This window comes from Rattus norvegicus, chromosome 1, assembly GCF_036323735.1.
Source record: "Rattus norvegicus strain BN/NHsdMcwi chromosome 1, GRCr8, whole genome shotgun sequence".
NCBI classification, from domain to species: domain Eukaryota; kingdom Metazoa; phylum Chordata; class Mammalia; order Rodentia; family Muridae; genus Rattus; species Rattus norvegicus.
The window spans coordinates 91,427,098-91,432,490 of NC_086019.1; positions in this window are offsets into that span (position 1 = coordinate 91,427,098).

Below are 5,393 nucleotides of genomic sequence, written 5' to 3' on the forward strand. Positions count from 1 at the left end.
ATATCATCCTGAGTGAGCTAACCCAATCACAGAAAGACATACATGGTATGCATTCATTGATAAGTGGCTATTAGCCCAAATGCTTGAATTACCCTAGATCCCTAGAACAAAGGAAACTCAAGACGGATGATCAAAATGTGAATGCTTCACTCCTTCTTTAAATGAGGAAAAAGAATACCCTTGGCAGGGAAGGGAGAGGCAAAGATTAAAACAGAGACTGAAGGAACACCCATTCAGAGCCTGCCCCACATGTGGCCCATACATATACAGCCACCCAATTAGACAAGATGGATGAAGCAAAGAAGTGCAGACTGACAGGAGCCGGATGTAGATCGCTCCTGAGAGACATAGCCAGAATACAGCAAATACAGAGGCGAATGCCAGCAGCAAACCACTGAACTGAGAATAGGTCCCCCGTTGAAGGAATCAGAGAAAGAACTGGAAGAGCTTGAAGGGGCTCGAGACCCCAAAAGTACAACAATGCCAAGCAACCAGAGCTTCCAGGGACTAAGCCACTACCTAAAGACTATACATGGACTGACCCTGGACTCTGACCCCATAGGTAGCAATGAATATCCTAGTAAGAGCACCAGTGGAAGGGGAAGCCCTGGGTCCTGCTAAGACTGAACCCCCAGTGAACTAGTCTATGGGGGGAGGGCGGCAATGGGGGGAGGGTTGGGAGGGGAACACCCATAAGGAAGGGGAGGGGGGAAGGGGATTTTGCCCGGAAACCGGGAAAGGGAATAACACTCGAAATGTATATAAGAAATACTCAAGTTAATAAAAAAAAGGGGGGGGGAGAAGAATACCCTTGGCAGGGAATAGGGAGGCAAAGTTTAGAACAGAGGCAGAACGAACACCCATTCAGAGCCTGCCCACATGTGGCCCATACATATACAGCCACCAAACTATTTAAGATGGATGAAGCAAAGAAGTGCAGGCCGACTGAAACCAGATTTAGATCTCTCCTGAGAGACACAGCCAGAATACAGCAAATACATAGGCAAATGCCAGCAGCAAACCACTGAACTGAGAAAGGGACCCCTGTTGAAGGAATCAGAGAAAGGACTGAAAGAGCTTGAAGGGGCTTGAGACCCCATATGAACAACAATGCCAACCAACCAGAGCTTCCAGTGCCTAAGCCACTACCCAAAGACTATACATGGACTGACCCTGGGCTCCAACCTCATAGGTAGCAATGAATATCCTAGTAAGAGCACCAGTGGAAGGGGAAGCCCTGGGTCCTGCCAAGACTGAACCCCCTGTGAATGTGATTGTTGGGGGGAGGGTGGTAATGGGGGGAGGAAGGGGGGGGGAGTTAGGGGGATGTTGGCCCAGAAACCAGGAAGGGGAATAATAATCGAAATGTAAATACGAAATACTCAAGTTAATAAAGATGGGGAAAAAAAGAGTTTGGTTGTTATCCATGAGAGGCTTGCTTTTTTCTGAAGGGAAAAAAAGAAGCAGTTGATCTGGGTGCAGGGGCAGGAGTGGGGGGAGTAGGAGGAGTAGAAGGAGGGAAGAATTTGGTCAGGATTTAAGTATGAATAAGTAAATAAATAAAAATATAAAGGAAAAAAGGAGTTGGCATAATCTGGGGTTGGCTCAATGATCAAGAGTATGACCTGCTGTTGCTAAGGAATGAGTTCAGTTCCCAGGTCCACAACAGCCTGTACCTCTGGCTCTTCATAGACATGGATACACACACACACACACACACACACACACACACACACACACACAAGAAAATGCATGTATGTTAGAAAATAGAGGAAACCTTTTTACTAAAAACAAACAAACAAAAAAGCTAGCCAGGCAGGGTGGTGCATGTCTTTAATCCTAGCACTCAAAAGACAGAGGCAGGGGAATCTCTGTGAGTTCAAGGACAGCCTGGTCTACAGAGGGAGTTCCAGGACAGCTAGAATTACATATAGATATTATGACTTAAAGAACAAATAATAGGATTCAGCCCACACCCAAACAAAGCATGGTCCCCCAGGAGTTCTGACACGTCCAGCATCACATGTTAGACTCCAACTCCTGCCCCAATACCTGGCTTAACTGATCCAGGGGATGCAAGAACTCCCACCCAGCCAAAGGGTTCCTTCTAGTTTGCACCTGTGCCTAGATGTGCCTGTGCTTATGTTCTGGCATCCCCCAACTGACCCACACGCAGTGTTGACTTGACCACCGCAGGAGGTCTGACACACCCAAGATCACAGGCTCACAGGAGGGACAGACTCCAGTCAAAGACTGCAAGGCTGGTTAACACCAGAGATAATCAGATGACAAGAGGCAAGTGCAAGAACATAAGCAACAGAAACCAGTACTACTAGAAAATATCAGAACCCAGTTCTCCCACCACAGCAAGCCCTGGATACCCCAACACACATGAAAAGCAAGATTCAGATCTAAAATGCCTTCTCATGAAGATGATAGGGGACTTTAAGAAGGACATAAATAACTCCCTTAAAGAAATAAAGAAATACAGAGAAATGCAGGTAAACAAGTAGAAGCCCTTAAAGAGGAAAAACATAAAGAAATACAGGAAAATGGAAACAATCTGGATGCCCCTCATCAAAGGATAAATAAAATGTGCTACATTTACACACAAAAAAAAATACGGGAAAACAATAAAACAGGTGAAGGAATTGAAGGAATTGAACAAAACCATCCAGGATTTAAAAATGGAAATTAAAAACATTAAAGAAAATACAAAGGGAGACAACCTTAGAGATGGAAAACCTAGAAAAGACAGCAAGAGTCACAGATGGAAGCTTCACCAACAAAATACAAGAGATAGAAGAGAGAATCTCAGGTGTAGAAGACACCATAGAAGACATTGACACAACAGTCAAAGAAAATACAAAAAGCAAAAAGCTCTTAATTCACAACATTCAAGAAATCCAGGGCACAATGAAAAGACCGCACCTAAGAATAATAAGCATAGAAGAAAGTGAAGATTCCCAACACAAAGGGCCAGTAAACATCTTCAACAAAATTATAGTAGAAAACTTCCCTAACCTAAATAAAGAGAGTCCATAAACATACAAGAAACCTAGAGAAAACTAAACAGATTTTCCTCCCATCACATAATAATCAAAACACCACATGCACAGAATAAAAAATACTGATATCGGGCTGGAGAGATGGCTCAGCAGTTAAGAGCACTGACTGCTCTTCCAGAGGTCCTGAGTTCAAATCCCAGCAACCACATGGTGGCTCACAACCATCTGTAATGAGATCTGATGCCCTCTTCTGGTGTGTCTGAAGACAATGACAGTGTGTTCACGTATATAAAATAAATAAATAAATCTTTAAAAAAAATACTGATATCTATAAGGGGAAAAGGCCAAATAATATATGAAGGGAGACCTATCAGAATTATACTAGGCTTCCCAACAGAGACTCTAAAAGCCAGAAGATCTTGAGTAGATGTCATACAGACCCTAAAAGAACAAAAATGCCAACCCAGACTACTGTACTCAGCAAAATTCTCAGCTACCATAAATAGAGAAACCAGGAAAACACCGAACCCACAACAAACCAAATTTAAACAACATTAATCCACTAATCCAGCCCTTTGAAGGAAAATAGAAGGAAAACACCAACACAAGGAGGGAAACTACACCTAACAAAAAACCAAGAAGTTAATCTTCTCACAACAAACCCAAAAGATGAGGACCACACAAACATAATTCCACTCTAACAACAAAAATAGCAGGATCCTTAATTATTGATCCTTAATATTTCTCAATATCAATGGACTCAATTCTCCAATAAAAAGACATAGGCTAACAGACTAGATACATAAACAAGACCCAGCATTTTGCTGCATATAGGAAACACTCCTCAGCGACAAAGACAGACACTACCTCAGAGTAAAAGGCTGGAAAACAGTTTTCCAAACAAATGATCCCAAGAAACAAGCTGTGGTAGCCATTCTATTATCCAATAAAATAGACTCTCAACCAAAAGTTATCAAAAATTATGGGGGAGGACATTACATACTCACCAAAGGAAAAAATCCACCAACATAAACTCAATTCTGAACATCTATGTCCCAAATGCAAGGGCAACCACATTTGTTAAAGAAACATTCCTAAATCTCAAGGCACACCCTGAACCTCACACAATAATAGGAGACTTCAAAACCCCACTCTCACCAATGGACAGATCACAGAAACAGAGCCTAAACAGGGACATGGTAAAACTAACAGAAGTTATGAACCAAACTTATTTAACCGTTATCTGCAGAACTTTTCACCCTAAAACAAAAGGATATGACTTCTTCCAGCACTTCATAGTACCTTCTCCAAAACTGACCATATAATCACACACAAAACAAGCCTCAACAGATGCAATAATGCAAGAATACTGAATTAATTCCCTGTAGTCTATCAGATCACCATGGACTAAGACTGGTCTTCAATGACAACAAAAACAACAGAAATTCTACATACACTTGGAAGACGTTCTAGAATTTAATGAAAATGAAGGCACAACATACCCAAACCTATGGGACACAATGAAAGAAGTACTAAGAGGGAAACTCATAGACCTGAGTGCCTCCATGAAGAAATTGGAGAGATCAGACACCAGTAGCTTAACAGTACATCTGAACAAAAAGAAGCAAATATACCCAAGAAGAGTAGACAGCAGGAAATAATCAAATTCACAACTGACATCAACCAAGTAGAAACAAAGAACTATACAAAGAATCAAGAAAACTGGGAGCTGGTTCTTTGAGAAAATAAACAAGATAGATAAATCCTTAGCCAAACTAACTAGAGGGCACAGAGACAGTATTCAAAGTAACAAAATCAGAAATGAAAAGGGAGGGGGAAGAGAGCGGACCACTCAGGAGTGCAGACATCCTGAGGCCAAAGGACAGACTGTCATCTCTGCAGACTTTGGCCCACATCCCTGGTCCAAGGGGAAACTGCACAGTGCCTCTGGACAGAGAGATATAGGAACAGACAGCCGCTGGTACTCATACCTGTGGTTCTGGTCTGTGCCCAGGACCAAACTGATCCAGCCAAACAGCTCCCTGCTCCCAAATCCCATGGGGGAAAGAGCTGGAACCTCAGAAGTGTGAATACTCCTGAGATGTCAGAGGAGAATACCCTCTGCTCACAGTCCAGACCCAAGAGGGAATCGAATAGTGCTAACTGTGCCCACTGGGTGCAAGGACCTACACGAGCAATCAGGGGCAGGACCCTTTGATTCCTGCCCGTGCCTAGGGCTGGAAGACAGTCTCCAAGAGCGCCACCACAGCTGAGAGCAGAGCACCTGTTCTCAGGAAAGGCTGAAAGAAAGCAGGGAAACAGTTCTACAGGAGTGCTGACACAGAGGACTACAGCAGGGGCAAATCACTCCAAGAAATAGCAAGA